Below are 13,303 nucleotides of genomic sequence, written 5' to 3' on the forward strand. Positions count from 1 at the left end.
ATTCGAGAGATAATAGATAGAGGAGATGTGAAAATATATAAAGTACCTACACTTGACAATATTGCTGACCCACTGACAAAGCCTCTTGCGCAGCAGAAGCATGATGGCCATACTAGATCAATGGGCATAAGGGGTATGCCTGATTGGCTCTAGTGCTAGTGGGAGATTGTTGGTGTAAGCCCTAGAGGCCAATACTTTTGGTACTTGTATCGAATTATTTATTAATAATAAAAGGCTTTTTCTTTATTACGGTTGTTTAGTAAAGTCCCTAGAATAGCTAGTCCGTTTAATGCATCAAGTGTGACTTGATCATGAGACCACATTAAACATTAGGACACTATTCTTAAAGTATCCGTAGTCGAGCTTTATTGTGAAGTGGGATAACATTAAAGCATTGAGACTATTATGTTTGTAGACTGATGATCACATCTCATGGATCATGGATAAAGAGTTATCAAGTCTTAAACATAGGTATGAATATTAAGAGTAATATTTATACCGGATTGACCCGCTATGAGAATACTATATAGAAAGTTATGCAAAGTGTCATAAGTTATTCTCATGGTGATAATAGTGTATACCACTCTTCGACCTGAAACCACTATGGACCCTAGATGTAGAGTCGAGTGCTTTGTTGATGATCCAACGTTATCCGTAACTGGATAACCATAAAGACAGTTGATGGGTACTCCACGAAGCATGCTGAGGGACATGAGCGTCCTAGATGGAATTTGCCCATCCTGCGTAACAGGATAAATGTCTATGGGCCCAATATTGAACTGGACAAGGATGACACGGTCTATACCTTGTGTTCAATATAGACATAAGGGCAAAGGGGTAATTATACACATAATTATTATCACAGGAGGTTTTGTCAGATCACATGACATTTTCGTGACTTGGGTAGCAGTGATGTGTTGCTAGATACCGCTCATTGTTTATTATGTTAAATGCGTGATTTAATATAATTGCCAACGTCGCGAAAACCTACAGGGTCACACACAAAGGACAGATTGATGAGAGATAGAGTAACTAAGGAACATCGTAAGGTACGGTGTACTTAAGTAGAATACGAAGTATGGTAAGGTACCAAATACTTAAGTGATTTTGGCATATTATGAGATATGGGCCAAAATACACTTAAGTGGGCTTTTTGGCTTGAAGCCCACACAAGTGGTTCTATAAATAGAACTCTTGTGCAGAAGCATTGTATGGGAATACAATACAACTGAAGAGTTGGAATTTCGTATCTCTCTTTCTCTCACTCAAAGCCTTCATTCATAACAGCTAGCACTGCGATTGAAGGAATTCGTTCGTGTGGACTGAGTAGAGACGTTGTCATCGTTCAACATTCGTGATCGCCACAAGAGGTAACGATTCTATCACTGATCATGCCCATCCGTAAGGATCACTAAATGGAGAAAATTTTAAGTTCCGCTGCGCCTTGGATGGCAATTCTCCTTCAGGAATTTCTTCTCAAGGAGCTGCATGTTCTCCTTTACCTCCCTGAAGTCCTCAAACCTTACTTCGTCACCAGCAACGGTTGAGTCAACAGTCTGATACATGTGGTTTTGATCTTCATAGTGAGGAATATGCCTAACATAGGCAGCTGGTGGAACTACAATATGGATGACTGTACGTGCGTCGGTGTAAACTGGTAATGGCACGGCTTGTTGGACAGATTGCCCCATGTCGTGCACCACCTCCGCTCGGGGGACGAAGTCATATGGTAGCCCACATGGAGGGAGGGTTGGGGGTAACGTCCTCTGAGGTTGGACTTCCACTGCTGGGCCCGTGGTCTCTGAAATCACGGTCGCTTGCGGAATCTCAAACCTGAAGGTTAAAGCTTGCAGCATCTCTCGCATCTGGGACATGCCTCCCTTGATTTCTTTCTAACTCGGGCGCTATCTTGCTCTTGTTCAGCCATTCTCTATCTTGCTCGAGCGCGAGTATTGTACCGGTGTTGAAGATTCAGTGTGAAACTAGTGGAAGAAAGGGCGGAATGAGACTCTATTTTGAAAATGTATGAATGCATGTATGGATGCATCTTGTTTGCAAAACTCTTGGTTCAAACTAAGAGTTTTGCTTTTTATGCGTATGCAATGAATGGATGGATGCAATGTTTTTTTTTGGTACAGGTTCAAAGGTCCGAGGTATGGATAAATCTGATTGCTTTCCAAAAGGGGTTCTCACCGGGTGTGATCTAGGGCTTTGTTACAAAGGATCCCCAGAGTCATTGATTCACAAGAATGTTTGACGCTTACGGGAAATACTTTTCGGTCGTCAACTCCATCAAGGGAATCTATTCTAGGTGAGGTCCTCGTACCGACTCTTACGAAGTATTCACCTCGGGTGTCCACACTACGCAACCATCGACTCGGTTCTAGACAGGGTACTTAGAGTCATGGATTCAAAAGAATGTTTAACGCTTACATAAAATACTTTCCGGACATCAACTCCATCTAGAGAATCTATTCTGAGCGAGGTTCTCGTATCGATTCTTACGAAGTATTCACCTCGGGAATCCATACTACGCAACCATCATTTCTAGTTGGCCAAAGGTTCAATGTTCTAAAAGGTTCTTAGAGTCATGGACCCCTTTGAAACATCGAAGCTTACGAGGTATACACCTTGGGCGACAATATTTTCAAAAGGATCTACTCTAAGTGAGGTTCTCGTACCGACTCTTACGAAGTATTCACCTCGGGAGTCTGTACTACTCAATTGTCGTCCTATCTTATGTTTTTTCACTCTAGACTCGGGTGTAGAGTCTTTCCCACATGGTTTGCAATCAAATATCCAAGTACCCAACACAGTGGAACCAATATATAACAGAAATTTCAATATAACAATAAGGATAATAAAAGAAATAAATAAGGAAAAACCACACAATTAAACAAACAAAGGCACACAAACGTCCTAACTAGGCTTGACTCACTTAGGGATTGGGTATGTCCCCAGCAGAGTCGCCATCTGTTGTACCTCAGGAAAAATGTGGGAATACGACCTAAACGAAACACAATCGCATGTTCGCAATGATGGACTGAACAGAGTTGCCACCGAACTTTATTTATTCCTAAAAAGGAAAGGGGAAATATCGATAAAACCCAAGAAAGAAACGACAATGATTATGGTCGTCGCAACCAAATCAGGGTTCGGGAGTCGATTACGCAAGGGGAAGGTATTATCACCCCTTACGTCCGTTGTACTCAACGGGAACCATTAGGTCAATTGTGCGCGTTAATGTTAGTTTGAAATGTTAGGCTTTAATTTATTAAGTGAGAAAGAAAGAATAAAAGAGAGGAAAATGTTTTTGGATTTTCGACGAAGGACTAAACCTAAGTTTTTTATTAGTGGGCCTGACAAGATTTACAAATCCTGCTCCTACGTATCTCAACAGAGAAATCAAGGCTTACGTAGTTCTGGATAGAAAAATGTTTGTTTGTTGGTCGATTTTAACGAAAGCTACTTTGTGTCAAATCGACGAAAACATTGTTGGACTACCCAAAACAGGTGGAAAAACATTGCCTTGCATTGTTTTGAAACAAAGTACCTTTCGTTTGAGAAAAGGTTTAAGAGTCAATCGCACGGCGGCGAGAAAAGAAATTGATTGGTTTGATGTGTTTTGAGTAATGGCGAGAACTTGGATGGGCGAGACATCCATCTCGAATCCTAGTCTCAGGAGTGCGTGGTATCCACCACATTCCATTTCCATCTTATTTGCAAAAAGTGTTTAATAAGGATTAAGTGTTTTGAATTTGATTGAGAAAGGGTTTGAAGAAACCGCATTGACAATTTTTAAATGATGGCGAGAGCTAAGATAGGCGAGGCATCCACGTCGAATCTTAATCTCAGGAGTCCGTGGTATCCACCACGTTCCATTTCCATCTTTATTGAAAAGGTCTTGAATATGAATTAATATTTTTGAGTTTTTATTATGAAAAATGGCTTGACGTTGGATCAAGCATTTGATGAAGGTTTGAAAGAAATGGAATAGAATGGGAGGAAGAAATGGATTTGATTTGTTTATTGAGAAAATACTCGACGTTGGATCGAGTCTTATTTTTTATCTTTTGGAAATGGTTGATTTTATTCTTGTGTTAGTACCTAACTAAACAGTCAAACAAATAAAGAAATGAAAAGCAGTAAAATTATTACACATCGGGGGAGTGGGGTACATTTGTTATGAATGGGGATGGTTCATGGTAATCAAACAATAAGAATATGTGCCTCAATCATCATACAAGTAGGCAACATTTATCAATCAAATCAGATAAGTAAACAAGTATATAATCAAATCAAAGAATAAAAGAATGAAATAATGGAGCATTGAACAAGGCATGGGAAGTATGAACATGTTAAACAGTCAAGCAATAGTAAGCATGGATAAAAGAAACAAGTATAACAAATAACAGATGAACCAGACAGATGAAAAAATGAACAAAAAGGGTTCACTGAAATGATTAAATAAAGAAATGAGATAAGGATCAAATAAAATCAAGATAAAAGGCCTCTAATACATGGCCTATGAGATGAACAAGGGAGGATCAAAAGATCTCTTCAATTGCCATAAGCAATCCCTAAGTCAAACATCGATAATAAATAAGTCAATTGAAAAATCGAGCCAACTTGATAAATAGCAAATTAATCAAGAAAATTATGAAAAATTAAACTAAATAAAGTGGGGTAAGGACATCATCATCCCCCAAAAAGATTTTTAAAATAATGAAAATTGGTACATGAATTAATTGAAATAAAACAAAGGTCAAACTAAAAGTCAACCAACCAAACTAGGTTAAAATTAAATCAAGAATAAATGGAAAATGTGAAATAAAAATCAAAGAAAAAGGCAGGTTGACCATGGGGAAGTGGTCAACCTTCATCCTAAAAATCAGAAGCTAAAAATAATTCTAAGTCATGAAAATAAAATCAAGAGTTAAATGTGTGTTAAAATGAACCACTTGGAAAGAATAATTAAAATAAAATATTAACATTAAATAAATACGAAAATAAAAATTAAATAAAATTAAATAATGCATCAAGAAATGTGGAAAATATTTTTTGGTATTTTTATGAACCAAGAAAACATTTTAAATAATTAAAATCAAAACAGAAAATAAAATGGGAATAAAAAAATGAATATGCAAAGAGGGGGTGCATCCGCGTTTTGGACTGAACTGAAAAATAAATTAAGTGCTAATGGGCCCTGAAACGTGGGGGTGTGAAAAGCAAGCAGTGGAAAGGCCCATGGTCCAAAACGCGCTTAAGCCAGGCGTGACAGAAATGAAATAACATTTTAAATGAAATAAATCATGTGACATAATATCAATTGGTCAAGGCAACTTAAGTCGCTACAGGACAAAAACACAACGACGGCCCAGATTAAAACATGCGCCTTGGATCTAATGGTCCTCAAGATGACACGCAGTCATCTTCTTCCACAAACCAAACCCTAATGCTATGCAATGCAAATACGCAGAAAACGCAGTGAGTTTTGCTCAACTTCCACTCAAGAACATGACCACCCTAGGGCATCAAATGACATGAAATAAAGCCCAGGTTTCAAGTATGAAATGCAAGGTTTAACATGGTATCCTTGTTTGAGTAAAATGATGGCTTAATCATGGAGAAATATTGTCAATAAGATGTCCACATGGCCACGGATATGAGCAACAAGCAACAACATAAACCAACATCAAGAACACAAGCACATGATTGACATTATAAACAAGCATGAAACAAACATGAGCATATGATTAGCATGGCAAACAGCATGATGATGAGCATGGTAAACAACATGATGATGAGCATAGTAAGCAAGCATAAGGATGAGCAAAACAAATAGCATGGAGTAAGATGATTACCTAGTGGAAGCTTGGTCCACTGCCTCTTGATTGTGGAGAAAATGGAAGAAGAATGGTGCTTCCTTCTTGGTGCTTCAAAGCTTCAACTTGAGAAATGGAAGAGGAATGAAATCTGACTCTAATGAACTCTTTGCTTGCTTTGCTCGAAAATCCACAACCTCCCTTCAGATTTAGGGTTTATGTCTCTTAAATATGTGGGTCAAATAATCTTAATGGGCTCAGAATAATGTGATTTGGCCATGAGAAAAAATGAAGCAAAGTGAGGTGTAGAAAGAGGGCATGTGAAATGTTTCTATTTTAGGCAAAACTTAAGTGAATGAAATAAAGGTGCATGGCCAAATGAGGAAACAAACATGGGCTGGATTTATGCAGCATAGTTTGGCAAGAAAACAGTCCAACGGGGTGACTTTGAGGCCATGTAACTTGATGATCAAGTCACCAAATGATGAAATAATGCAAACAGTAGCAAGACCTCATGGAGCATAGCATGTTTCATGTTGAGCATGAGTGTAAATGATGAGCGGAAGAAGGTGAAAAATGGTCTCAAAATCATGTCATACCAATTGCAAAATGGTTGGGCAAGTTTGGCCTAAAATCTGCCTAGAAAATCAAGTCATGGTGTCCACTTTAGGTGAATGTATCTCTCAAACCATGGATCCAAATGAGATGATTCCAAAGGGAGGTTAAAGAAGACATGGCAAGGTATAATTGTTGTGAAGAAAATAATTTCAAATGATGCCTTGAAGTGCAAGAAAACTAGCCAATAAGTTTTGACAAACTTGAAGATTTTTAGACTTAGAAATTTTTCCAAGTGTCCTAAAAATAAGCCTCACTTTGACCAAGCATAACTTTCTCAATTTTGATCTAAATGGAGCAAACTTCATATTTCTAGAAAGCTTGGAACAAGAGGAACAACTTTCATGTTGGAGAAAGTTTCAAATGGAGCTTTTATCTTGATGGAAAATGGGCTTAAAGTGAGTGCAAAAATCATAAAAACTTGCCCTAAATGGAAAGTCAACCAATTCCAAATTAAGTAACTTTTCCAATTCCGGATTAAATGATGAATCCATGATCCAACCTTGATCAAATTTCACTGTAGGCTCCCCTAGGCATGAATTTTGAGATTCCACTCTCAAAAAGTCAGGAGTTGACTTTTCTAACCCCATAGTTGACTTTTCCCAAACTGTCTGATTCCCGATTCAAGTGATCAATTGAAACACTTCTGGCTCAAATAAAAAGCTGATTTTTTGTATGTAGATCCTTGTGGACATATGGAAGGCCATGGAAAAGAGTTTCACCCAAAGAAGTAGCAATAAACTGATTTTATACCAAACCCTAATTTTAGGGCAAAATTGACCGGGAACTGATTGCACTGCTTGCCAATGGATCTTTCTGAGATGATTGTGAGTCTTCCTAGGCCAAGATGTCTCTCCAATCATGACATGGATAAGCTCTTCTACTTCCAACAAAATCGTGAGGAACAAAGAAAATGAATGAAATAATGATATGAATATCAGGGTCAAAATCGGGGTGTGACAATGTGTATTTGGTATAAAATGATGTTTTGGTGAAACTAGAATGTGGGGATGAAAAAGAATTCATTGATTATATTTTTGTGTTTGACAAGTCCTTCGGTCCTATGCCTATGTACCAACATAAAAATGAGGGATCAAAACCTCATAGTTCGTGGTAAAAATTTCAAAATGAGTGAATTGATTTTAACAAAATTTAAGTGAAAAGAGGAAAAAAGGGCCTAAAAGTTTGAATGAGTGTTAGTTCTTTTTGTCTTTTGAAATTTTAAGTCAATATGATTATATTTATTTACAAACTTGATTTAAAAAAAGATTTTGCAAATTCATTGGCATAAGGCCAAAGTTTCTAATTTGAAACATGTCAAAGTTTGAAATCACAAGCAAAGAAAGTTTTTGAAAAGGGGGAGAATTTTGAAATTTAAGAAGTGGGAGAAGATGAAGAGGCCACCTTAAGCACAAATTTAAAAGTTAAGGGTTGAAAAGATCTGACCAATGAGATGCAATCCAATAGACAAGAATGTCATATAGAAAACCCACTTTGCCTTTGGACTTTGACTTAAGAAATTATCCACAAGCAATTAGCAATATGAAGATCAAGGCATCAAATAAAGATGGGCACATCCAAGCAATAAAATCCATAGCTAGCAGTCTTCTTTTGTCTTCTCATGTATCAGATGAAATACTGCTTGATCAACTCAGAGAAAAGCATCAGACACAAGTTCAAAACAACAGTTGCATAAAGACCATGTAGTAGATAAGTTCAACTAGATCTTAATACTTTGATCAAATGAAGACTCAAATCAATATAACTTGGTCTCAAAATGTTGGCATTGGCCAAGTCCTTTTGCATATGGAATGTAGCCTAATCCTAAGTCCAAAAGTTCATATCAAGCTCAACAGTCCACACAATTTTTTAAAGGTTTTTTGTTGTTTATTAAGTATTTTAAGGTCCTAACACCACAAACACAAACAAAATACACAAACAAATATATACAATCACAATATATGGCTCAAATGAGCAAAGTGAAAATGGAATAAACATAAACAAGTTTAATGAAATGAAAATGGCAATGAATGGTAAATGACTTGAAATTAAATTGCATAAAGTAAATGACTTGAAAGTAAAGCAATGTTAACAATAATTAGTGTTAGTCAAAGTTAATTAGATATTCGTGGAGTTTTACTTTTTAATTGATTAAGTCATTCTTTGGAAAACACTCAACCCTCTACTCACAAGCATGACCTTGAACCAAGACATCTTCCATAGGAAGGAAAAAAGGCCAAGTTTCCACACAATACCATGAAAGAGGGTAGACTTACAATCCCACTTACTAGAATGCTATGCCTTTAGGGTAAAAATTTAGCTCTATGTTAAGCCATCGTAATTGGACTTATGTAGAAGACACAACTATCTGAGGTCGGGCAATAAAAATTTAGGTGTTAATGCATATTAGAGCTTTGGTATATTGAATCAAACTCCTAAAACATACCATACACTAAAAGAAAATATCAAAAGGGGTGAATATATCTCATCCATACTTGTATTGGTTCATCTGACACAAAGTCATTGATGAACCAATTAGCCTTAGGATATCGAGACTTCATTGGTCAATGAAAGTAATGGGAAAGAAAGGGGATGGAGATGAAAGGGGAGGGGAGATAAGAGAAACACAAATTGATCATGGGAGGATTGTTATCAAATTAAGATCATCCATTCATTTTGGGAGATGAAATGTACATTTCATCAATCCCCTAAATCCAATTATTTTAATTCGACAAAAGTCAAATCAACCTTGACCAAGGCCCAAACAAATAGTCAAACATCACAAGACCAAGGCAATAACTCAACATGATTTTTACACAATTAATCAATTAAAAATCAAATTAAAAATAAATTAAATTTCAATTTAAATTGGCCAAAACCTAAAACATCTTCAAAATACCAAATAAATGACCAAGAGATTTATCCTAGGTCATTGAAGGTCAAAGGACCTTAGACAAAAAATTTCATGATTTTTGAAAAGTCAGAAGTATTTTTAAACAATTAAAAATATGCACAAAAACAATTAATTCATGAAAAACACCAAAATTAATCCAAAAAATAATTTTAATTTTGAAAATGAAAGAGAAAAATATTTAAAGATTTTTGGTGAAAGTCCCATATTTTTTAGATTAAAAATGAAATTAATATGAATTAATCAAAATAAATGGATTAAATGAAAAATCAGAAAATACAAAAAAACAAGGGCCATCAGATCTCCCTCATTAATTGAGGTGGCAGATCTGATGGCCAAGCGTGCGCTTCCACCAAATGCCTCAGTCAATGTGTGTACACGCATGGTATTCAAAAGCAAGGGCCCTGATTAAAACGTGGAACCAAGATCAGATGGTCTGGACAATTCCAGTACACCACAGGAGCCCTAGCTCCGGTCATCTTCTCTAGTGAGGACCACCGAACTGGTCCAACCAAAACTTCATGAAAAATGGAAAATCAATACACTAATTTGAAGAAAAAATGCTCAGGAGCACGAATATGACCTCCATTTCTTCCAACTCCAAGTATATTGAGAGATACATGGATTTGAAATTTGAGGTTCATGATCCGAGTTACTTCAATTTGACCTCAAAGCAACTCAATCTTGTTGCCTACATTGGTAGGACTTCAGCCAACCAAAAATCACAAAGAATGGTGAAGAATTGAGAGAGAATCGAAGAGATGAAGTTTCTGAAAAATCACCTTCGAGTTGCTTCAAATGCACTTGATCTTGATCTTGATCTGGATTTGCTTGATTCCACTTCCTCTTGCTTGCAGAAACCAATTGGGATGAAGAGGGAAATGACTTCTTGGAGTTTGAACTTCCAAACAGAAGATGAAGTTCAAACTCGATTTCAATTGAAACCTTCAAGAATTCTATGGAATGGAGGGTTTGGATTGCTCTGGCAAAGCTTGGGCAAGGTGTTGATGAAGTTCTGATCACATTGCTTCTTTATTTATAGTCAATGCATATGCTTTTCACACACTTTCATTTCAATGTCCAAAATTAGCAAATTCCTTCATGAGCTAGCATGGGCATGTGCAAAGACCAAATAATCATTTGAAAAGGTCCAAAATTGTGCATGAGTCATGCGGAAAGCATTGCATTAATCCATGCAATGTTGAAATGAGTTTGATCATGAAATCCTTCCAAATGGTACCATACATTTCACCCATGTGCAAGTCCTTCAATATTGATCCAAACGAGATGATCCTGGACTTTTTGGAAAAGTGAGATCAAGGGGCACAACTTTCATGTTGAACACTTTTATATTTGAATCTTGGATAATGATGAATTTTGAGGTGGAAGTTTGGAAAATCAAACACATTTGAAAATTTTCTAAGTACCAAGTCATATGTTCACTTCTTCCACCTTGAATAACTTTTGTTATAGACTTCAAATGGAAAAACTTCATTCATCAAAGTTAGAGATATTTCAAACCTTTTCAATTTGGTCACAAATTTGACCCCATTTGGATTTGGCATGAAGGAGTTATGCATTTTAGAAGTTGAGGAAAATCACTTGTTCAATGGTAATGGCCCAAAATGACCTATAATGTTTCCTCTTGGCATATTCATTTGCAAGTTGAATTTGAACTTCCTCCAAACATAAAAGTTGAATTAGACATCTTGAATTAGATCATGGAATTTTGATGGCTTTCATCTCATAAAAAATGAGCAAGTTATGATCTTGGGAAGTTGACCTTCTAACTATGGTTCAGACAAAATGACCTATAATCTTTCATCATAAAAACTGACTTTCCAAGCAAACCTAGCTCTTTACTTCAAGAAGAAAGTTGTTTGGAATGTCATTTTGAGTAACGTTTCTCTTAGAATAATTTTCATATGAAAACATTTGTAGGAGATAGGGTCTAGGGAACCCCAGTTTTGACCAGTTGACTTTCTCTGATCAACCACCATGAACCATCTTGCTAGCTTGACATTCTCTTGATTTTTGGGACTCATGGAGGATCATATATGTGTAGGATGATGTGATATGAAGTATCCCTTGAAATATTTGATCACATGTTGAAGAAACTTGTTGAGGAAGTCACACAAGATACCTAGATGAATTAGGGTTTCCAAGGCAAACAAGCTTCAAACTCTTGATGAATTCTTGATCAAAATGATATGTGAAGACCACGAGGATCAATATATGATGTCTAGAGCCATTTCAAACCATTTCTTGATTGGTCTCCTTGCATTGAGGGACTCAAACCCTAGATATGAGCTTGATGAAGCATACGTGAGCACACACACTACCTACAAAAGAGTTAAACTATACATAGACATATTTTTGGCATTTTGGTTAGTAAATAATGAAAAACAAAGTATGATACAATCAAAGGTTCTTGGTGATCTCTCCCCATGAAAACCTAATGAATGAGGGGTAAGAAGGATGACAAGGTGTGATCCCAAAGCCAATGCATATGATGAGATATCATGAGGGATATTAGGGTCAAAATTGGGGTCTTACACTTACATAATTTGGAAAAGGTGTTCATCAAAAAGTTAGTTAGTCAGCTTAGAGATTAGTATGTTATCACATATCATATAAGGAGTCAAACAAGATGTTTAACCTGATGCAGGAGTATCACTCTTTAACATTCAAAGCTAGTGTAACTTAGTTTAGTAGTTCGGATAATAGTTAAAGTTACATCACTATTATAACCCAAAAAGGTACCCATATAAGTGAAGGTAGAGAAAAACAAGAAAGGGGGTTTGGATTGTTTTCATAGGAATTGAAAACTTTTGCAATACCACACACACAAAATAAATACTAACAACACAAAGAGTTTATCCTGGTTCGCTTGAAATTCAAAGCTACTCCAGTTCACCCGACCAAGGTGATTTTGCCTTCAATAAGGACTTAATCCACTAATCTCAACAGATTACAACAATATGTCTAAGAGTTTAACAACCTCTTAGCCCTCTCAAGTCTACAGACTTAAACAAGTCACTTGAGGAATTACAAACAATTTTAGGAATACAAGTGTTTGACTAGATGCTTCTAGATAAGCAGTATAAACACACTTTAAGAACGATAAAACACAACCGCACAATATTGAGCAACAACTCTTGTATGGAAACTATTTCTTACAACACTGATAGTGAAAAATTGGAGTATGAGAGTGTTGTTGTGTCAAATGTTGTATTGTTGTATGTAAAAAAATGTTGTCAACAAGTTGTAAGGAGGCCTTTAAGTAGCACTTGAGATGATACCGTTAGAGGGAAATTAATGGATATTTTATGCCAGCTGTGGGAGTTAAAGGTAGTAAGTTTCTTGTCCTTTCAATAGCAGTCTTGGAGCATAATCCATTGTTTCCTTAAAAGGAATTGTACTACAATTTGAATACTTCCAGCGTAAGTTTCTAATCTGGTGATGCGTTGAGCATGTATTAGAGTGAGCATGATCATAATCTTCAGAGTTAGAGTTCAAATTTCTTTTGTAGTCTTTAGATATCTGTTGCAGAGTCTTCAGATATCTTTTGTAGTTCAGATATCTCTTGTAGTCTTCAGATATCTCTTGCAGAGTCTTTAGATATCTCTCGCAGTCTTCAGATATCACTTGCAGTCTTCAGATATCTTTGCAATCTTCAGATATTAGAGCTTTAGCTTCAGCGTCAGATTCTTCAAGTGAATGCTCCTCATATGTGTTCTTGTTCAGAGTCAGGTCTGATTTCTTTGTGTTGGGTCAACTTTTCTTGGACTGAATCAGATGCCAAATGTTCATTTCCTCAGAGTCATTTTAACTTAGAATCCTTCACACTTAAGAAAAATGTTAGGGTACCAAATTGTTTCATTCTTTGTTATCATCAAAACTTAGAGATATATTGCAGAATCAAAATCTTGTTCTAAAAATCTCCCCCTTT

This window comes from Lathyrus oleraceus, chromosome 3 (genome assembly GCF_024323335.1).
Source record: "Lathyrus oleraceus cultivar Zhongwan6 chromosome 3, CAAS_Psat_ZW6_1.0, whole genome shotgun sequence".
Classification (NCBI taxonomy): domain Eukaryota; kingdom Viridiplantae; phylum Streptophyta; class Magnoliopsida; order Fabales; family Fabaceae; genus Lathyrus; species Lathyrus oleraceus.